We start from the raw sequence: 23,707 nt of genomic DNA on the forward strand, positions 1-23,707 counted from the left end.
ACTCAAAACACCACAGACAAGATCGAATCTTCCGGATCAGAGGATGCTGCGCCTTGGTTCTAGCCTCTACCACAGAGACCCTAATCTCCCCATACCTCGGCTGAACTGTGTCTCGATAAGTCCCCAACGAAGTCATGGATTAGCCGTCTAAGAGATGTATAATCAAGCTGGCGGTTCAATGATTTCCACTGAAGTATTCACACGAACCCAAGAAGAACGCGGGTGTTTCTCAAGCATGTGGTCTTAGTATGAAGAACGAAGATGATTGTCACGAGTCATCCCATTCATCATGTTGAAGAATGAATATACATCATAGAATTAAATCAAACACGGATTGAAGAGAAACAGTAATACTTTTATTAATTCATAGAACTCAGCAGGGCTCCTCCCCTCATCCTAGGAGGTTTAGAAACTCATACTGATAGGAAATACAATGATGAACGAAAATAAGTTGTAGTCCTCTGATTATGTAAAATATCACTTAAATACTAAACAAATGACTAAGGATTACATAAGAAGGGTAAAACAGTATTTTAGTGCTAATAAAATCCACTTCTGGGGCCCACTTGGTGAGTGTTTGGGCTGAGCTTTGATGAGATCCACATGCTAGGAGGCCTCTAAGGTGTTGAACGCTAGCTAGGGGGTCCTCTTTGGGTGTTTGGACGCTGGTCTCTTCTCCTTGGGCACTGGACGCCTGAAAGGGGGTTAGGAGGCTGGCGTTGGACGCCAGTTTTGGGCCTTCTATTCTGAAGTAAAGTATAGACTATTAAACATTGCTGGAAAGCTCTGGAAGTCAGCTTTCCATAGCCGTTGAGAATGCTCTATTTGATCTTCTGTAGCTCCAGAAAATCTCTTCCGAGTGCAAGGAGGTCAGATCCGGACAGCATCTGCAGTGCTTTCTCTGTTTCTAAATCAAACTTTTGCTCCAGCTCCTTAATTTCAAACAGAAAATGCCTGAAATTGCACAAAAACATAAAAACTCATAGTAGAATCTAAAAATGTGAATTTAACACTAAAACATATGAAAACTTAATAAAAACTAAACAAAACATGTTCAAAACTATATGAAAATGATGCCAAAAAGCGTATAAAATATCCACTCATCACATACCATGAATTTAAAACCAGCACAAATTTGATTGAATCAGGAATGTTTATGTTGCATTTAGGTAAGCAGTTAACATAAAATAAAACACTCCACTTGCACTAAGTATAAACATCTAAATTATATGGAAATAACCGTCTATTATCAATGTTTCAACATACGTTGCTTACCTTATTAGATTTCTCACCCTCGACGACAAAATGTTTGGGAATGTTTTCATGTGGGTTTGATGAATTGTCATTACCGATAGAAGATGGAACACGACACAACGGTTCAACGAAATTGCACTCTATTTACGAACTTCCACGCGATGAAAGACGTATCAAAGGAAACACACTTGTGGCTCTTTTATCTTGCGTCGTCAACGTCGGGAGGAAGGTACATGCTGGCTGCGGTGCCGCGAGTATGACCCACACGATCAGAACGTGCGGACGTCAGCGTCAGTCGAAACTCTCCGGATGAGAAACGAGACGAAAGGGAGAGAAAGAGGTAACACCATATAGAGAGAGTCTTCATTTTTGTGTTTGTATAACTGACGACAATCCTAATTTGTTTCAAATTTTAAATTAACAACTATTTAAAATTAATTAATTGACTATAATTTGACTTTAATTTTAATTTAATTCCCATTATACACATTGTACACCATATACATTGGCTCCTTATACTTTCTCTTTTATATTTCAAGTTAAACATGGGTATTATGAGAATTAATTTAAAAATTGGCCACTTCTAATCTAATTTGTAAACATAAAAATTAAAATTGTAAAATAAATTAAAATTATTTATTTTTATTTGTTTCAAACTATAACAAAAAATAATTCCATTTTTAAATGAATTCCGATTCTTGTAGTTCCAAACATTCTCTACTAACCAGTCAAGAGTGAAGAAGATGAAAGATAGTTAAGAGAGATATGGAGGTGGGAATGCTTCCAATATCAGCTTCGAAGAGAGGGAAGCTCTTGGCAGCTGGCTACACTTCACTCCATTCCATTTCCCGTGCTTCCGCTTCACAACTTGCCACAGTGCTTTGGACCCATCAATTGGGAATAGTAATACTTCTGACCTCTATGGTATGTGATGATTCTGATTTTCTCATAAATGGCTACTTTTCATTTTCAGAAACTCTTGAGCATTTTTTATCAATTTGGGCCAGGATTTAGTCAGTATAAGTATCAAATTATCTTCAACAAATAAATTTTACTGATTTATTTATGCAAACTTTGATAAATGTGGGTGCAAATTATGTTGACTTATGTTTAAACTTGGTTAAATATTAATATAAACCATGTGCTTTATCTGTAAAAATATTGTAAATATAGGTGGAAACTTTTGCCAGTGAAATACTGGTCCAAATTAATAATATTTGCTGGCCATATAGCATTGCTATTTCATATTTGTTTTTCTCTTTTTTCTAATTTTTAACTTAGCAATTGTTTAGTTTTGGCTTGATATCAAAATTTTGAGTTTTTTTTATGGTATTGTTATATGTAATAGTTGTGTTCGGTTACGAACGTGAAATGAGTACACCATTATTTCATAGTGGTGAAGTAACAAGAAAATTAGGATTGATTTAATCTGACTTCGGTGCATTTTGTGAGGCGGACTAAATCCTTTTGTTGGGGGCATGATGTACCAATCTTTTGTGGGTTTAAAATGGTGGTTTACTCTAAGGAATAGAGTGGATACTGTTAATTTATGTTAAAAAAGTAATCGTCCAAACAGAATGAGGATAGGGAAAGCTCTCTTCAATTGTTTTTGGTGCTGTACTATTGAAAACTGGAACTACCGTGCCATAGAAGTTTCAGGTTATGTGATCAAAGCTTTTGGAAGCTTGTATTATGTTATAGATGCTATGACTGAATCTATACCAAGTAATTAATAGCTAGGTAGTTGACTCTCCTAAACCATTAGTTTAATCTTCGTCAAAAGAAACTGTCCGCGCAATGAGTATGTGAACATTACTGGCTGATGGAGAAGTTGAAACTTGAAAAGCTGTTAGGAGGCTATGCTTATGAGTTATTTGACATTCTATTTCTTTATAAAATATTACGGTTACGAGGTTATGTGAGTATGTGACTTTCCCTTACTATTAGAATGCTTATATTTTGTTTTGTGTGTTACGTGAATTCAATTTGCTTTAGGATTCTACTGTGCATGATTGTCCAAAGAATTTCATATAATCCTTCCTTTTTGTGTTGCTTTTTATTCATTTGGTGTTTTGTGTCATGTAAGGTGGTCAGACTGCGTGGACTATGCTCAATGACGAAAAGTTTAGTACTCGCATTATGACATCTTGTGTGGATCTAGATAACATCCTTGGTGGAGGGATTACCTGCAAAGAAGTTACTGAATTAGGTTAGCGACTGCTTTGGATTCTCCTAATATGATGAAATTGTTTATGATTTCTAATTAAATTGTATGTTCTTTAACTTGTTTATGAGCATGAATGTTACAACCTTTTTCTTATTTCCTTCTTCCTTATCGCGGGTTGCAATATAATTCTGTGTTTATTTAATTAGGTGGAGTTCCTGGCATTGGTAAAACACAAATTGGGTATGCTTTGTCATCCCAATTTTTTGCCTCATATTCTTGTTTTCATTTCATCCTAAATTGTGAATTATTTTGGTTAATTTTAGTAATGAAATTTGGTTGTTTACATTTGCAGGATTCAACTTGCAGTAAATGTTCAGATTCCACTAGAGTATGGTGGTCTAGGTGGGAAGGCATATACATTGGTAAGAGCCTTAATCATATCTATAACTCATGCAACATTTGATTTATTAAGATCATTTATTGGAATTTTTTCACCTGTGTTATACTCAGACATAGAGGGAAGTTTTATGGTTGAACGTGTTTTACAAATTGCGGAAGCATGCATAGAAGACATGTCAGAATATAGCCACCACTTTCACAACAATGTTCAAGATTGCGAAGTCAAAATGCACCCTAATAGTATATTGGAAAATATATTCGATTTTCGCGTTTGCAGCTATACTGAACAAATTGCTTTGGTGAATTACTTAGATAAATTCATCGAAGAGCATAAAAATGTGAGTATATTTTATCCATTAATTGATAACTTTTATAAATGCATTTTGATGACAATTCTCAATTTTTATTTTAGCATTAGTCAGTCACATAGTATTTGCTGGATTCTAGACATGGACCTATAGAAGTAGCTTTTTGTTTTCTTTCCAATTGTTTTCAATTAATATTTGTTGTACATTTTTAAGAGTTCTATCATGATCAGTACTGATTATGCTATTCCAGGTAAAAATCATCATTATTGACAGTGTCACCTTCCATTTCCGCCAAGATTTCGATGACATGGCACTCAGGACTCGGTTATTGAATGAAATGGCTTTGAAGTTGATGAAACTTGCAAGAAAGTTCTGTTTGGCTGTAAGAAACTATTTTTATTCTTTTTGCCATAGGTGTTTTGTTTTGAACTTTATAATATGTGATTACAACCAAATCAAGTTGCTCTTATTACCTTGACTTCTTCATGCCCAATACTTGATGGCTTTCTCTCTGTTATCTTTTACTCTTCTTTACTTCTTTACTGTACAAGATGTCTCTGGTACGGGTTGAAGGATGGATCGAAAACCTGCGGGTCAAGGCAAAAATCGGGTCACGTGACTGGGGCGATGGGGGGAGGTACCTGCAAAGACACTCCGACGCTCAAGTCAGAATGGATCTGAGAGGTGTAAAGTGTGTGGAATTAGTGAATACCTGGAGGGACTTGGGTCCCCTATTTATAGGTGATGACGAGTATCTTATCTTATCTTATTTGGCTAAGATAAGGTAGACGTTTGAATTCGAAAGTTGGTTAGGAGCTCTGGAGGGCTGGTTTCGGGCCTTCTAGGAGAGAGGTGCGGGTCGGGCCCGGGAAGCCGGGTTTGGGTGTAGTCCCGGGTCTAGGATCCGTGGCTCGGATCCGTAACAGTTGCCCCCGCAGCGGGAGAGCGAGCAAGGTCGGTCTGTCGCTGGGAGATATTGTTTTTACCGTGGGCTAGGTCTTTAATTTTTCTCGAGTGGCCGTTTAGTTCTTTCGAGAGGAGGTCGGTGTCTCAGTTTTGTCTCCTGGAAGATTCGTCTGACCGTTTTAGTCTGACGTGACTCTTCCGTATCTGTTGCGCCCGTTGCGTTCTTCGAGGCGTGATTTATTAGTTTTCTTTTTCCAAGGGGGCATTTATTGTGAGGGGACGTTTTTCCTCTATTGCCCTTATGTTTGCTTTGCTTTCCAGGGGTATTTGCGTTATTTTATTTTTTCAAAACTGTTTTGGTTTTCTCTCTTCAGTTCCCTCGTTTGCTTCATTTCTCTATTGCTTTCTTCTCTGAAAGAGCATCTTTTTCTTTCCTTTCACATTCTGTGGCTTTGGTCGAGCTTCTGCCATAGCATTTTCTCTTTGGGGGTTTATTTCCTTGCATCATCAGGTTGGTATTCTTCTGTTTCTTTTTATTTCTTCTGTGATTTATACTTTGTCTTCCTTTGTATTTTGTTTTGTCTCTGCTTAGTGTAGTTTAGAATTGCTTTTCGGTGTATGATGGTATTGCATGGTGGTAGATAGTTCTGTTGGGGTAGTGGGTTTTGTAAGGGGGTGAGCGCCACCGTGTAATTGGTAGCGTATAGTGGTGTCTGTTTGGTTTCCTCCACCGTTTTCTGCCGCGAGGTTTGGCTGACGGTGGTGCTCGTCGCTATTTTAGGTATGGCTCGTCGAAGGACTGAGGGTGTGAGGGCTCCGGTGGCCCAGCGGGGGGTGTCCCCGATCTTTTCTCTTGAGTTACTAGTGATGTATAGGGGACGCCATCGCGGATGACGGAGGCGGACCTCCAGCAGCTCCGTGATCAAGGAGCTGTTTGTGGGGGTGGCGATGCCGAACGCCACTACGAGCTTTCTCTCCCTGGGGTTGACGAGAGGGTTTGCTATACCAATCTTGACTCCCCGACTGTACCGGATTGGATGTGGGTGTACGAGGCGATGTTCACCCGGCTCGGTGTTCGGCTTCCCTTTTCCCCGTTTGTTCAGCAGTTACTGAGCCGGTGTTCCGTGGCGCCGTCCCAGCTACATCCGAATAGCTGGGCGGCAATACGGTCTTTCGAGCTCGTTTGTGAGTTTCTGGAGCTTCCTGCCTCGGTAAACGTTTTCCTTTTCCTCTTCTTGTGTACCCTTTCGACCAAGGAGGGGAAGCACAAGAAGGGGTATATGTCTTTTAGGGCTCAGCCTCATCGTCGGGTCTTCGGGTTGTATGAAGATTCCTTCCACGGTTTTAAGAGTGGGTATTTTAAGGTCCGTCCCGCAAGGGGGCATCATCCTTTCTGGCTGACGTTGGAGGGTGAGCGGCGGTTTCCTACCTATTGGAACTTTAAGGCGGGGCCGTCGGTTTTTACTCGGGTCACGCAAGAGTTCTTGACTTCGGAGGAACGGGATGTCGCTCTTGTTCTATGGCAGTTGTTTGGGGAGCGTCCTCTTAATCCTCGGGATGTGATGGGTGACCCGGTTGCTTGTCGGTCATATGTCAGTGTGTGCCCTTTTTTTTTTGGAGGTTCCGAGTTTTGGTACTTATGCTTTTTATCGTTTGCAGTTGAGATGGCTGGAGGTTTGACAACTCTTGCCCGTTTGAAGGCTCAATTGTCTCAAGGCACTTCTTCTGGCGGCACTCCTTCCACTCCGGGCTCGCGACCTACTGATGGTACGAGAACCCTTTCTGAGGATCTCGTGTTGACTGAGGGTGGCACCGAGGGGTCGGGTCGGGGTGTGGATGCTGATGATGATGTTGTTGTGGTGTCGCTAGAGGGTACGCCTCGGAAACGGAAGAGGTCGGAGGATGTTGAGAGCGAGAATTTGGTGGAGGGGGAGGGCGAGGTTCCGTCAGTGATGGATCACCGTTTTGATGCTCCCACCTTTATTGACGAGTTCCTCATGCTGGGCATGGAAGATTTCTTTCGCGAGTGTGATGTGACTTTCCAGGCTAAGTCCCTTTATCGGTCTCTTCTTCGCTCCGCCGTGATTGTCCGGAAGGCCGAGCCTGTGATGGCTCAGGTGGGCCTTCTAGATAAGAAATTTCGTCAATCTCAGGCCGAGGTGGCGAGGTTGAAAGGGTTACTTGCTGATGCCGAGTCAGCGAGAGAGCGGGCGGTGAAGCTGTCCGAGGAGTCTGGCGCCGAGATCCTTCGCCTTTTTGAGGTTGAGCCTTCTCTTTTGTCTCAACTTGGAGAAGAGCGGAGGAAGGCTTCGGATGCTGAGTCTCGGTTGGCCGTGCTCTTGGCTGATGTTGGTACCTTGAAGGATGAGGTGGCCGGCTTGAAAGCGGAGGCCGTGGTTTTAAAAGAGGAAAAAGCTGTGTTGCTTGCCGATGTGAAGGAAGCTGTTGCTGCCACCGAGGAGACGATGAGGGCTCAAGCGGCGGTGTTGGCTCCGGGTGTGGATGTGTCCGTGATGGGAGCTTTTAAGGCCGTTCGTGATGGCCAGATTGTTGATCTTGAGTAGTTTGGTTGTAACTTTGCTATTTTTAGTTTGTTTTAAACTTTTTAATTTCGGATGTTTGGTTGGCCATCGGCCGTGTAACCGTGGATTCGTAGCTTTTTGGATTTCGGTGAATGACTTTTGTGCCGTTCGGGCCTCTTTTATGTATTCCATTTTTAAGCTGTTCTGTTTTCGTTTATTTGTTCCCTTTGTTTGGGATGAGAGGACTGTCGGGAGGTCAGTGCTTTGTGGATATCCGTATTTCGGGCCCCGGAGGTGATCGGTCCCTCGTTTGTGGCCGTGTATGCATTCCGTATTTGGGACATAAGAAGAATATAGAAAATAGCTTAATGGAATTTTATTGATGGTTGGGCCTCGTTAAAACCCTCCGTCTGTGGCGGGAAAGAGTACCCGAGATTGACACTTAAGCGAATTTTTAAACTTTAAAATCGAAAAGTTGAAAATTGTAAGGGGAAGTTAGGTAAGGAAAAACATAAAATAAGAGAAAAAAGGGGTGACCTAGGGAGGTTGGTTTAAGTGTAGTAGCGCCGTAAGTTGGCGGCGTTCCACGTCCTCGGGACTTCATTGCCGTTATGCCGTTCGAGTTTATATGCTCCCTTTCTGATTACAGCCTTGATTCTGTATGGTCCTTCCCAGTTGGGAGTGAGTTTCCCTTCTCTTGGGGTTGGGGGACCGATGTCGTTTCATCGTAGGACGAGGTCGTCGGTTGCGAATTCTCGTCGGACGACGCCATGGTTGTATCTTAAGCTGATTCTTTGTTTTAGGGCTAGCTCTTTGATATGAGCTATGCTTCTTTCTTCGTCAATGAGGTCGCGTTTTGCTTCCTCATCGTTACCTCCGACCGTTTTTCTGGGGCTTGGGTCTCCGAGCTCTACCGGAATGACCGCCTCCACACCGTATGTTAATCGGAAAGGTGTTTCTCCCGTGGTCGTTTGAGGTGTGGTTCGGTATGACCATAGGACCGATCCGAGTTCGTCGGCCCATAGTCCTTTGGCTTCGTTGAGTCGCTTCTTGAGTCCTTTGACGATTATTTTGTTCGCGGATTCCACTTGTCTGTTTGTTTGGGGGTATTCTACCGAGCTGAAACGGTGAGATACACGTAGCCCTTCTAAAAATTCTCTGAACTTTTTGTCAGCAAATTGGGTTCCGTTGTCCGAGATAACGATCTCGGGGATCCCGAATCGGGTGATGATCTGTCGCCAAAGGAATTTTCGGCATTGGGTTGCCGTTATGGAGGCCAGGGGTTTGGCTTCGATCCATTTGGTATAGTAGTCTATGGCGACGATGAGATACCTGAGTTGACCGGGTGCCGTAGGGAAGGGCCCGACGAGGTCGATCCCCCAAGTGCCGAATGTCCGTTCTGCCGATATGATGCTGAGCTGGTGAGGGGCGGCTTGGTGGATATTGGCGTGCCTTTGACATTTGTCGCAGTTTTTAACTATTTGTATGGAATTCCGGATAATCGTGGGCCAGAAGTAGCCTGCCCTGATGACTTTTTGGGCTAATGTTTTACCTCGGACGTGGTGGCCGCAGCAACCTTCGTGGATTTAGCGGAGTATGTACTCTGTGTCCCCGGGTTCGACGCATTTGAGCAGGGGTTGTGATAAACCCCGATTTCATGGTTTATCTTGTGCTTATTTTGGGGGATTTTATCAACTTTTCTCACATTTATTCAATGAAATAGCATGGTTTTGCAATTCTCCCTTGATTTGTGCTTAAATGTGAAAACATGCTTCTTAGGCCTTAAAATAGCTAAATTTAACTCACTTTAATTCCATTCGATGCCTTGATATGTTTGTTAAGTGATTTCATGTTCATAAGGCAAGTATTGAATGGAAGAAGTGAGGAGAAAAGCATGCAAGTGGGAGAACTCATGAAGAAATGAAGGAACCGTAAAGCTGTCAAGCCTGACCTCTTCGCACTCAAACGACCATAACTTGAGCTACAGAGGTCCAAATGAGGCGGTTCTAGTTGCGTTGTAAAGTTAACATCCGGGGTTTCGAAATGATATAAATTTTTTTATATGTTGCTTTGTGTTAAGGGGCGCGCACGCGCACTTTGCGCGCGCGTGCCGATGCTGTCCGTGGCCCACTTTTATGAAATCGCCCCCAGCGATTTTGCAGCTGATTTTGGGCCCAATCCAACCCATTTCTGATGCTATTGAACCCAAGGATTGAAGGGGGAATGAACCAAGTAGTCATAGTTTAGTTTTTCATCATGTTTTAGGGTAGAATTCTAGAGAGAGAAGCTCTCTCTTCTCTCTAGAATTTAGGGTAGTTTAGGTTTAATTTTCTTGAATCTCACTTTTAATTCTTGTTTTGATTTAGTTTTCTCTTTTAATTTCTTGTTGCTACATCTCTACTCTTCTAGTTTCTCTTGTTCATTTCCTTTATTTTGTTACTTTTATGTTGATGAACCCTTGTTGGATTTCCATTTTCTTTTAATACAATTTAATGTTTGATGTTCTTTTAATTGATGATTTGAATTGTTGATTTACTTTTCTTGCAATTGGTAGTTGATAGATTTTACTATTTCTTGTCATTTATTATGCTTTCCTTTTATACCTTCCAAGTGTTTGATAAAATGCTTGGTTGGTCTTTAGAGTAGATTTTGAGCATTCTTGGCTTGGAAAGAGTAATTAGGCAATCTTGAGTCATGAAAACCCAACTTATGTTGGTAATCTAGAGTTGTTAGCTAATATTGTTTCCATTGACGCTAATCTTTTGCTAATTAAATTAGTGAGTTGATTAGGACTTTTGGAATATTGTTTCCATTGACGCTAATCTTTTGCTAATTAAATTAGTGAGTTGATTAGGACTTTTGGATTGAGATTAGCTAGTCTTATTAGACTTTCTCTCATGGAAGATAATATGATACCTTCTTCCAATGTTGGAGATGACGTAATAAGATAAATTCTTGTTTATTATTGTGGTATGATTGATTAGTCTTGTTTGACTTTCTCCCTATTTGTTGGAGTTGACTAAATAAGATGAATTAATCATTGCATGACTAGGATAGAAAGCCTATGATCTCAACACTTTCCATGAATGTCTCTCTTTATTACTTGCTTTCTTTAGTTACTTGTTTGAATTACTTTTCTTGCCATTTATTTTCTTGCCCAATTATCAACCAAACCTCCCTTTTAGCCCTTCATAGCCAATAATTGAGCACTTCATTGCAATTCCTCGTGAAACGACCTGGAGTCCAAAATACTCCGGTTATTTCTTATTTGGGGTCTGTTAATTGTGACAACTCAAATTTTTGATGTGGAAATTGTTTGATGGTTTGGAGCTATGCTTACAACGAAGTAATTCTTTCTATAAGAAGAAAATCTAGACCATTGAGCAAAACTTGTATCAAAATGGCACCGTTGCCGGGGAGTTGCAATGGTGTTATATTGTTGGCTATTGTGAATATTGTGAATATGTTTGTCTTTTGCTTGTTTGTTAGTTTTTGTTAGTTTTAGAACTTTGTTGCTTATTTTTGTTAGCTTTTGTTTTTATTTGCCACTATGAATTCTCACCCCTTTGGCTATGAGTTTGGCTCAAATTATGTTGTAAGAAATGAGAGCTGCAATGAGGATGTGCATCGAGGATGGAACAATCAAAGATGGGAGGTGCCTCAAGGGATTGATCAACCTTCTTGGCAACAACAACCTCCGGATTCTTATGGGTATAACTCTCATCCTAATGCATATCAATCTAATGGATGTGGTGACCCTTATTGTGATTGTCAACAACCACCACCACGTGCCTATGAACCACCCCCTCAACATGATTTTGAACCACCTTACTCACAAGTCCCCTACCACCAAACACCTCATTATGACCCTAATCCTTATCCACCATACCAACCACCTTATGAACCATATGAACCACACATGGAAACACCACCATTCCAACATAATTACTCTCAAGAACCACCTCAATATGCTCCATCTCCATACCCTTACCAAGATGAACCACCTTCCAATTATGAAACTTTCCTCCCAAATAATAAACCTTCTCTTCCACCATCACCTCCCGATGAAACCCCCACGCATGAATTGAGAGATCTTGAATCTCATATCTTAAGGCGACAAGAGGAGGATGAAAAGAAGTTTAAAGAGCTAGGAGCCAAGATGGCTATCCTAGTGGAAGCAGTTAGCAATATGGCCTCCTCCCAACTAAGCAATCAAGGAACTCCCATTAACAAATGTGGAGAAGAAACCAAGGAGCATAGTGAGGGAGTGAGTTTAGAGCTTCAAGGTGGAGAAGAAGAGTTGAAACAAGGATTGCCACAAGGGGAGGAACATGAGACAATTGAGCCGGAAGGAGTGGTTGAAGACCTAGGAGATGTTGGAAGTCCATGGGAATGTATCATTATAGAGCCCTCTTTCAAGAAGCTTGATATTGATGTTGAGGAGGGTGTACAACCTCCAAAGAATATTATGATTGAAACTTTGAAGAGGTTAATCAAGAGATGGATTCAATCATTGAGGAGTTCCTATCTACAATTGAATCCTCTCCCATTAGGCTTGAAATTGAGATCAAAGAAGAAGATGCACAACCTCTCATGCATTTGGTGAGCAATGAAAAAGAAATTGAAGTGGAAGCAAGCCACCAAGAGGAAGAGGTTGAAGTTGAGGAAAGTTGTAAAGAGGTGGAGATAGTCAAAGAAGAGCACAAGGGAATGAAACTTACAAGACCATTGGAGATGTCTCTTCCTAAGTCACCATCCAACATAACATTCAAGTGGGTAAAATCCTTATCTCTAATCTTTACTTTCTTACTTGAATATGGTTTGATTGAAAATGATGGTCAACTTAGAGCTCTTTGTGGAGTTAAGAGTAAGAGAGAGTTGTGTAGTGGTTAGAAACACCATTCTAAGTTCATGATGGTTGCATGCTCAAAGTTGAATGGCAATGGTTGGTGTAAAACCAAATGGCATGGGTCTAGGAGGTTGTTTGGAAGCTTCTTTGAGAATTCTAAGGTCATGCCACCCAATTGGAACCATGATGATCAATTTGAAGATGGGTGTGAAAACAAGATATGGGATCCCGGATCACAACATGAAGACCAATTTTGGGAGCTCATATCTTAGGAAGAACTTCCCCAAAGCTTGGTGAAGATAGTTGGAAATTCTGACAACCAGTTGAGGAGCAAGCATTCCTGGAAGTTCAAGGATGAGTATAAGCACAAGCCACCTTAAGAGGAGCTCCCCATAAGTCCAACTTAAGGACAATAAACAAAAGTGCTAGGTGGGAGACACCCCACCATGGTAAACTCTTTTCATTTTTCTCTTTTGTAAATATTGGTAGAATAGGTTTGATTTCATGTTTTATTTTGTTTGTTGAGTTTATTTGGTAGTATAAGATGTTAAATAAGGTTTTAGGGTGTTTGGGTAGCTGTTTGGAGGTTTAGAATGCTTGGTTTGGTGCAAGAACTTGGAAAAATTTTGAAAAACAGAGCACCAACCCGCGCGTGCGCGCACCTGGCGCGTACGCGCGCCTCAAGCATTTTCGATCATCCACGCGGACGCGCCATATGCGCGGACGCGTGGATGCAAAAACCTCACCCCTCCATACATTGACCCGAGAGTTGTGCCTACACTGTGCCAGCACGATGCCTGGAGCACAAACCACCCGCGCATGCGCGCACCTGGCGCGTACGCGCCGTTGATGTTAGTCACGCAATGCGCGCGGACGCACGCTGTGCGCGTGCGCACCGATAGCGCTACCTGCCCTCTCAGCCAAAAAAAACCAGAGAGTTATGCCAAGTTTGTGCCTATTCTACGCCTGCAACCCACGCGTGCGCGCACCTGGCACGTACGCGTCCTTTAGCCAAACTGCGCATCGACACGGAAGCGTGCATGACGCGTCCGCGCAGGTCAAAAAAAAAATTTTCTTTTCTTCCATTTTCTTTTATTGCATTTGCTTATTTTCATTTATTGCATTTTAATTTTGTTTTTATAGCTTGTTCATATTTTCTTTTCTAAGTTCTTGTTTTAATAATGGTGTTGGATTCTTATATTCAATTGTTGAGGATTTCTTGGTTAATCTCGGTGCTTTGTGACTTGTTTGACATTAATTGTAATATTTGCTCTACACACAAGATTAGTGCTTTAGTCCTTCCTAACTCATGATTCCTTGTTTTTATACCTCATCATCATTGAGTTAGGATGGGACCAAATGCTCTCATGCTTATCACTAACCTTGTTTGTGTTAATTGTTGTTTGAACTTGATGCTCGACATGCTCTTCATGTTATTCACTTATGCTTTGACTTTCCTCTTGCATCAAGTATTAGTTAATATGCCTTTGCTTGAATTGTTTTCTCACTTACATGCGTAGCTAACATGTAGTGAGAACCTTACTCTTATTTGGCATGCGCCCCGCCTATGTTCTAATTGCTTTCATATCTTTGTTGTAGGCTTACTTGTCTTTCTTTTTCTCTCCTTTTAGGTTGGCCACCAAGAAGGAAAGGAATAAGGAAGCTTCTAAATGAGGCAACAAACAAGTTCACCCGCACAACCTTTTGAAGAAGCTCATCAATTCTAGCAACCCGTCCACCTTGCTATTCTTTGCATGCACCAAGGACGGTGCAAATTTCTAAGTGTGGGGAGGTCGTCCGACCGACCTCCATGGGTAACAACTTCCTTTTTCAACACCAAATTCTTAATTTTTGTCTTTGTTAGTTAGTTATTGCATTGCATGATAGGTTGCATGCTAGTTAGAATTTGTACATATTTTACCACTTCTTTTTATGTTAGGACTACTTGGTTAGGGTGATGATTTCTTTTCCAAGAAAATGGTTTTTAGGGCACCCTACCAATTTGAAAAAAAAAAATTTGTGACAAACTTGCTTGAAGAATGTATTTTGGAACATGGTTTTTGAGCTAAGAACACAAGCATGTGAGTTTTGAGCCTAATTGTGTGGTTACATTTTATAACCACTTATTTTCATTCTTGTGTGCATTATTCTCTTTCTATGATTGTAATCTTTGATTTGTTTGATTCTTTATGTCCATTATTCCATGTATACATGCATTTATATGATTGAGGCCATCATTTTATTTAGCTCAATTACCCAAATAGCCTACCTTTCATCAACCATTGTTAGCCAACTTTGAGCCTATTTAATTCTTTTTGTTTTTAATTGTAGCACATCACTACCCCTAAGTGAAAAACAATAAATATCCCTTAATTTGGATCTTTGATTAACTTAGGCTAGTGAGGGTGTGTATCATTTGGGTATGGGAAACTAGGGACATTGGTTGAGAGAAAAGTGTGTTTTTGTATTTTTGTTGAAGATTTTTGGGAATTGGGTACATGCTTATGCATTAAATATGTAAAACCATATGCATTGATGTGTTTGTATATAATTTTCAAAAAAAATGTAGAAAAAAATATATATATATATATATATAAAAAGAAATATAGAAAAAAGAAAAAAGAAAAATATATAGAAAAAGAAATAAAAAGGGGACAAAAATGCCCCAAGCTAAAGTTCAATAAAAATCAATGCATATGGAATGTGAATTAAAAAGAATGCATGAGTATGTGGAAAAAGTGGGAATCATGGGTAGCTAGGTATTGTATTAGAATTGTATAGGTTGTTATATGTGTTTGGTGAGAGCTTAGGTTAATCAAAGATTCAAATTTCAAGCTCACTTGACCATATGCATCCTACCTTGACCCTAGCCCCATTACAACCTATGAATAAGTCCTCATGATGAATGTATGCATGCATTGTATAATTGTTGATTGTTAGATGAAAAATAAATCATAGAAAGCATGATTAGAAGAGAATTGAGTGGATCAACCCTATACACTAGAGCGACTAGAGCGGATACACGTCCGGTGAGGGTTCGATGCTCAATTCCTTGTTCCTGGCTTTCATGAGTGTTCTTCTTGCAAGTCTATTTGAACTTCATTTTGATATTTGAATTGGTAGAGTTTGTGAGTCATCATATGACCTTTGTCCTACTTGCTTATATATGTTCTTGGAGATTGATTTACTTTTAACCAAGTAAGTAGAATCATTTTGCATTTAGCTGCATGCATGTAGATAGGTTTATATAGTTTATTTGCATTGAATAAATGTTCATACCCTTTTCTTGTCCTTCTTTATTCTTAGCATGAGGACATGCTTGGTTCAAGTGTGGGGAGATTTGATAAACCCCAATTTCATGGTTTATCTTGTGCTTATTTTGGGGGATTTTATCAACTTTTCTCACATTTATTCAATGAAATAGCATGGTTTTGCAATTCTCCCTTGATTTGTGCTTAAATGTGAAAACATGCTTTTTAGGCCTTAAAATAGATAAATTTAACTCACTTTAATTCCATTCGATGCCTTGATATGTTTGTTAAGTGATTTCATGTTCATAAGGCAAGTATTGAATGGAAGAAGTGAGGAGAAAAGCATGCAAGTGGGAGAACTCATGAAGAAATGAAGGAACCATAAAGTTGTCAAGCCTGACATCTTCGCACTCAAACAACCATAACTTGAGCTACAGAGGTCCAAATGAGGCGGTTCCAATTGCGTTGGAAAGCTAACATCTGGGGCTTCGAAATGATAAATTTTTCCATATCTTGCTTCGCGTTAAGGAGCGCGCACGCGCACTTTGCGCGCGCGCGCCGATGCTGTCTGTGGCCCACTTTTATGAAATCGCCCCCAGCGATTTTGCAGCTCATTTTGGGCCCAATCCAACCCATTTCTGATGCTATTGAACCCAAGGATTGAAGGGGGAATGAACTAAGTAGTCATAGTTTAGTTTTCCATCATGTTTTAGGATAAAATTCTAGAGAGAGAAGCTCTCTCTTCTCTCTAGAATTTAGGGTAGTTTAGGTTTAATTTTCTTGAATCTCACTTTTAATTCTTGTTTTGATTTAGTTTTCTCTTTTAATTTCTTGTTGCTACATCTCTACTCTTCTAGTTTCTCTTGTTCATTTCCTTTATTTTGTTATTTTTATGTTGATGAACCCTTGTTGGATTTCCATTTTCTTTTAATACAATTTAATGTTTGATGTTCTTTTAATTGATGATTTGAATTGTTGATTTACTTTTCTTGCAATTGGTAGTTGATAGATTTTACTATTTCTTATCATTTATTATGCTTTCCTTTTATGCCTTCCAAGTGTTTGATAAAATTCTTGGTTGGTCTTTAGAGTAGATTTTGAGCATTCTTGGCTTGGAAAGAGTAATTAGGCAATCTTGAGTCATGAAAATCCAACTTATGTTGGTGATCTAGAGTTGTTAGCTAATATTGTTTCCATTGACGCTAATCTTTTGCTAATTAAATTAGTGAGTTGATTAGGACTTTTGGATTGAGATTAGCTAGTCTTATTAGACTTTCTCTCATGGAAGATAATATGATACCTTCTTCCAATGTTGGAGATGACGTAATAAGATAAATGCTTGTTTATTATTATGGTATGATTGATTAGTCTTGTTTGACTTTCTCCATATTTGTTGGAGTTGACTAAATAAGATGAATTAATCATTGCATGACTAGGATAGAAAGCCTATGATCTCAACACTTTCCATGAATGTCTCTCTTTATTACTTGCTTTCTTTAGTTACTTGTTTGAATTACTTTTCTTGCCATTTATTTTCTTGCCCAATTATCAACCAAACCCCCGCTTTTACCCCTTCATAGCCAATAATTGAGCACTTCATTGCAATTCCTCGTGAGACGACCCGGAGTTTAAAATACTCCGGTTATTTCTTATTTGGGGTCTGTTAATTGTGACAACTCATATTTTTGATGTGGGAATTGTTTGATGGTTTGGAGCTATGCTTACAACGAAGTAATTCTTTCTATAAGAAGAAAATCTAGACCATCGAGCAAAACTTGTTCATCAGGTTGCGAGAATCCACGTTTGTATAGTTGTCCTGCGACAACGGTATAGTTGGCAGCTTTCCTTTTTATTCGTTTTCCCTCTTTGGGGTCCGGCGGTAGCGTTCCGTTGAGGAGGTACTGTAGGATAGGGTAGGTCCAAGATCCCTGGTTCGAGAATGTCAGATGAGCGTTGGTTGTCGTTGACACGGAGGGCGACTTAACGACTTCCTGAATTAGCGATTTGTTACCGTGTCCTGGTTTGGTACTGGCTAGTTTGGAAAGTAGGTCTGCCCTGGCGTTTCGTTCCCTAGGAACGTGTTGTATGGTAACGTGCTCGAATCCTTCTTTCAGTTTGTTTACCTTGGTGAGGTATTGTTGGAGTAGGGGATCTCGTGTCTGGTAGTCTCCGTTAATTTGGGAACTGACTACCTGTGAATCGATATTTACTTCTAGGACCTTTGCTGCGACTTTCCGGGCTAGGGCTAGGCCTGCCAAGAGGGCCTCATATTCTGCTTGGTTGTTCGATACTAGAAATTCGTATTGTACTGATTGTTCGATTATGACTCCGTTCTGACTTTCGAGAATGACTCCGGCACCTCCGGAGGTGACGTTCGATGAGCCGTCAACATGTAGTTTCCATGATTCGGGGGTGGAGTTTCCTGGGGTCATCTTAGTGATAAAGTCGGCCATGGCCTGTGCTTTGATCACGTTTCGGGGTTCGAACTTGATTTGGAATTGAGATAGTTCAATGGACCATGCTAGCATTCTTCCCGCTAGGTCGGGTTTTTGTAATACTTGTTTGACCGCCTGGTCGGTTCGGATCGTCACGGGGTGGGCCTGGAAGTATTGTCGCAGGCGCCGGGAAGCCGTGAGGAGTGCGAAACCTAATTTTTCTAGATGTGAGTAGCAATTTTCCGCTTCTTGCAAGACTTTGCTTATGAAGTAGATAGGTTCTTGTTCCTTTCTCTTGTTTTCGCAGATGAGCGCCGCTGCGAGCGCTTCTTCTGTTATGGAGAGGTATAGGTACAGGGTTTCTCCTGTTTGGGGTTTGGCGAGAACCGGTGGTTCTGCTAAGACTCTTTTGAAGTGTTGGAATGCTTCTTCGCATTTTGCTTCCCAGTTGAAAGGGGCTCCTTTCTTCATTAACTTAAAGAAGGGTATTGCTTTTTGTGCCGATGCTCCGAGGAAGCGGAATAACGCCGTGAGCCGTCCGGTGAGCTTTTGGATGTCGTTAAGGTTTTTAGGGTTTGTCATTTCAAGGATGGCACGACATTTTTCCGGGTTGGCTTCGACTCCGCGTTGCGTGATCATAAAGCCGAGGAACTTTCCTGCCTCCATTCCGAAGGTACATTTTGTTGGATTGAGTCGCATCTGGTGTTTCCGTAGGGTGTTCTTTATGAGGTTAAGGTCGCTGACGAGTTGTTTGCCTGACTCGGTCTTGGCGAGCATGTCATCTATGTAGACTTCTAGTTTGCTTCCGGACAGATTCTGGAATATCTTGTTGACAAGTCTTTGGTAAGTGGCTCCGGCGTTTTTTAGGCCGAAGGGCATTACCGTGTAACAATATGTCCCTTCTGGGGTGATAAATGCTGTTTTTTCTTCGTCAGGTCGGTGCATCGGAATCTGGTTGTAGCCGAAGTATGCGTCCATGAAGTTGAGGTATCGATGGCCGGATGCGGCATCTACTAATCCGTCGATGTTTGGTAGGGGAAAGGTGTCTTTTGGACAAGCTTTATTGAGGTCCGTGTAGTCGACGCACATTCGCCATTTCCCGTTATATTTTTTCACCAGTACGACGTTGGCTAGCCAGGTCGTGTAGGGGAGTTCTCTTATGAAGTTGGCTTCGAGTAAGGCTTTGACTTGCTTCTTGACTTCGACGGCTCGGTCTGGTGACATTTTTCGTCTTCTTTGTGCTACGGGTTTAGCTTTGGGGTCCACGGCTAACCGGTGGGACATTAGGTCGGGGTTTATTCCCGGCATGTCGGCTGGTGTGAATGCGAATAGGTCTCTATTTTGCTTCAGGAGTTGGGAAAGATCCTCTTTAAGATCGTATGGGAAGTTCCTGTTGATGAAGTTGTATTCCTCTTTGGTTGGCCCTATTTGCAGTTTTTCAATGTCGCCTTCTGGCTCTGGCCTGGGTTGGCCGTCTTGTCGGGCGTCCAAGTCGGCTAGGAATATTCCGGCCGCATCTCGGGATTTCTTCCGTAGGGCTAGGCTGGTGTTGTCGCATTCTTCTGCGACTTCTCTGTCTCCGTGGATAGTGCCGATCGCGCCGTCGTCAGTTGTGAACTTCATGAGGAGGTATTTGGTGAAGATGACAGCGGAGAAGTCATTGATTATTTTCCTTCCGAGAATGACGTTGTAGGCTGTGGAGTCTTTGAGGACCACGAATTCGGCTAGGATTGTCTTCCTTTGGTTACCTGTCCCTATGGTGATGGGGAGGGTGATCGAGCCGTCTGGTTTAAGGAAGTTATCTCCGAGTCCCGTGACACCATTGCGGTGTGTTTAGAGGTTGTCGTTGTGGAGTCCAAGCTTGTCGAAGGCTCCTCGAAAAAGGATGTTTGAGTCTGCTCCGGTGTCTACCAGTATCCTTTGTACTAGTCCTGTTCCGATCCTTGCTGAGATGACGAAAGGGGCGTCTTCAGCTGAGGTGCCGTGCTGGCAATCCTCGGGTAGGATGGTTATCGTATTGTCAGCCAAGGTGGTAGGGGCTTGGTTTCTGACAGCCATGACCTTGAGATCTTTTCTCAATGTTGATTTTGACTTGCCCGTTATGTCTTTGCCAGTGATGACGTTTACTATGATGGTTGGGTCTTCTTCTGGGTTTTTCCTAGGGGGTTGTTTTTGCGCTATTGGGCTGCGCCCTTCTCTTTCTGGCATCCTGTCTCTTTCTGCACGTTTTGGTTCTCTGATGATTTTGGCGAACTCTGGGAGCTTGCCGTCTCTTATGGCTTGTTCGAGGGCGTCTTTAAGGTCGAAACAATCTTGTGTTCTGTGCCCGTAACCTCGGTGGTAGTCGCAGTAAAGGGTTTTGTTGTCGCCTGTTCTTTCTTTGAGTTGTCGGGCTTTTGGGATGATGCCTCGATCCGCGATCTGGTGGTATATCTCGGTAATTGGTGCTGTCAGGGCCGTGTAATTAGAGAATTTTCCGATTCTTGGTGGTCGGTTTGTGTTTGTCGGTTTGGGGTGGTCCCTTTGATTTTCTTTAGGTGGTGGGTTATGTCGGGGCGCCGAGTTGCCGTGTTGGGCGTTGCCGTGTTGCCGTTTATTGGCGGCAACGACTTGGCTGACTTCCTCGTCATTGATGTAATCTTTAGCGACATTTTGGATCTCGTGCATGGTCCATACTGGTTTGGTGGTGAGGTGTTTGCGAAAGTCTTCGTTCATGAGCCTGTTGGTTAGGCAAAGGCTTGCGACGGAATCTGTGAGTCCATCGACCGTTAAGCATTCGTTGTTGAAGCGGTCGAGGTATTTCCTTGTGGATTCTTCTTGTTTTTGCGTGACCCCTAGTAGGCTGATGGGGTGTTTGGCTTTAGTGATTCTGGTCATGAACTGGGCCATGAACTTTCGCGTTATGTCGTGGAAACTGGCTATGGATCCGTTTGGGAGGGCGTTGAACCATTTGATTTCCGGTCCAGCTAGGGTTACTGGGAAGGCCCTGCATCAGACCGCGTCGGCTGCTCCTTCTAAGTTCATCCTGGCCTCGAAGGCCGTTAGGTGTTCCTGGGGATCTTTGGTTCCGTCGTACTTTATGTCGGTGGGTTTGTCGAAACCTTTAGGGAGTTTTGCTCTTAAAATCCTTTCTGTTAAAGGTGTGGCTCCCATTATTGTGTGGTCGTTTCTTGTGCGCTTGGTATCTCGATGTCGCCGATCTTTGTCCGAGTCGTGCTGACGACTCAGATCACGGGAAGTGCTACGGTTGTGCCTTTTGCTGTGTCGCCGTTTTGGCGATTTCTCTCGTCCGTGGTTGCAGGAGGTGCTGCGACCGTTTCTTCTGTCGTGTCGCCGAGTTGGCGACCTGCAGTGGCGAGATTTTGATCGGGAAGTTGCATGGCTTCCGTGTTCGTTGTTGTGTCTTTCCTTGGTGGCCAATTTGCCTTCGAGTTCTTGGACCCGGAGGCAGAGGTCTTGAATGATTTATGCCGCTTTGTCCCCTATTTTCTCAGGGTGTCGCGGTTCCGTGATATGATCGTTCATGTGGTGGATAGTGCTTGCTATCCTGCCTTGGTCTATGACCTCCTGGTGTTCTAGGGTTGGATGGAGCGGTCGAGAGTCATCCCGGCCTGAGGAGGTTTCTTCCAATATGTCCCCCATTCCGGCTTTGGACGGCGCAGTTCCCCACAAACGGCGCCAATGTACAAGATGTCTCTGGTACGGGTTGAAGGATAGATCGGGAACCTGCGGGTCAAGGCGAAAACCGGGTCACGTGACTGGGGCGATGGGGGGAGGTACCTGCAAAGACACTCCGACGCTCAAGTAAGAATGGATCTGAGAGGTGTAAAGTGTGTGGAATTAGTTAATACCTGGAGGGACTTGGGTCCCCTATTTATAGGTGATGACGAGTATCTTATCTTATCTTATTTGGCTAAGATAAGGTAGACGTTTGAATTCGAAAGTTGGTTAGGAGCTCTGGAGGGCCGGTTTCGGGCCTTCTAGGAGAGAGGTGCGGGTCGGGCCCGGGAAGCCGGGTTTGGGTGTAGTCCCGGGTCCAGGATCCGTGGCTCGGATCCGTAACATTTACCACCTTAGATTTTTTCCATTCGATCAAATTTATTCTTTTATATTGTGGATATAAATATTTCTTATGCTTACTGATGTAATCATATATAAATAGATGTCTGTATATTTTTTTTCCATTAACAGTGAACAAAAACTAAATCTTGATTTTGTGTTTGGTAGGTTGTTCTTTTGAATCAAGTGACAACCAAGTACATTGAAGGTTCATATCAATTGACCCTTGCACTAGGTAAGTGTTTTATTTTTTACTTTTATTGAATTCATCCCTTGATCAGATGCATTTTTGTTGAAAGCTTTGTTTGTTGTTTATAACGATTGAACAGGCGATAGCTAGTCGCATTCATGCACGAATTGGATCATCTTATTTTGGAATGGCGATGAACGCCATGCATATATTGACAAATTTCCCTCTCTAAAATCAGCATTTGCAACGTTTTTCGTGACCACTAGAGGGATCCGTAACTCTAATTCAAGCTGCAAACGAATCAAGATGGTGTGAGATTCTTTTTGGCTGGGAATACACTCTAAAACTCATTTTCTTGACTAGCCTAATTTTCTTTTATTTTGAGTGAATGAGATACAAAAGAGAACGAAAAGAAAAGGCAAATCTAAAGACAAAAAAACTAATATAACTAAGTTCCTGGTGCGTTATTTCTAACCACAGACTAACGGGCAAGTGCACCGGGTCGTACCAAGTAATACCTTACGTAAGTAAGGGGTCGATCCCACAAGAATTGATGGATTAAGCAACAATAGTATTTGATAGGATTAGTTAGACAAACAGAAAATAGTATTTGGAAGTTCAAAAGCATAAAAAATAAAGAAGATTTTGAAGACAGGCAGGTGAATAGGTGAGGAATAAAATATGAAGAAACAGTTAAGGTTTCAGAGTTATCTATTTTCCGGATTGACTTTTCTTATTATTTTATTTCAATCATGTAAGATCTAATTTATGGCAACTATATGTGACTAGACCTTAATTCCTTAGACCGTTCTAGTCTCCTCTAAAATTCATTAACAGCCAATTCCGTGGTCAATTAATTCCAATTAGGGGGTGAAGTTCAATTCTAGTTATATGCCACAGAAATCCTAATTACCCAAATATAAAAGGATTATATGTCACGTATCCTATTAAATCTAGATAAATTAGAAATTTAGGAGAATATATTTTCAAGCTGTTGTTCAAGTAAAGAGCTTTTCCAAGTTATACAAGAACGCATTTAGAAAGAGGGTCATACTTCCGTTCCACCCAAATTCATAAAATAAAGAACAAAAACAATTCTTAAATATAAATCAAAACATGAATTAAAATAGAAAAATAATAGTATCAATCCATACAATAGACAGAGCTCCTAACCTTAACAGTGGAGGTTTAGTTGCTCATGGTTTAGAGAAAATACGAATTGTAAATTGGGTTGGAATGGGATCCTGACATCTCTAAAGGAAGGAAAGTTTCTCCCTTTTATAACTAATCCTAATAAATTTAAAATCTAATTTTCAAAATTAAAATAATATCTTTTCCTAGAATTCAAATTTGAATTAATTTAAATA

The 23,707-nt window shown here is 41.5% G+C and overlaps 1 pseudogene; it reads left to right on the top strand.

Annotated features, from left to right (window-relative positions):
- Positions 1–1,974: 1,974 nt before the first annotated feature.
- On the top strand, positions 1,975–22,655 carry LOC112765414 (DNA repair protein RAD51 homolog 3-like; annotated as a pseudogene).
- Positions 22,656–23,707: the final 1,052 nt, after the last annotated feature.

This window comes from Arachis hypogaea, chromosome 17, assembly GCF_003086295.3.
Source record: "Arachis hypogaea cultivar Tifrunner chromosome 17, arahy.Tifrunner.gnm2.J5K5, whole genome shotgun sequence".
NCBI classification, from domain to species: Eukaryota; Viridiplantae; Streptophyta; class Magnoliopsida; order Fabales; family Fabaceae; genus Arachis; species Arachis hypogaea.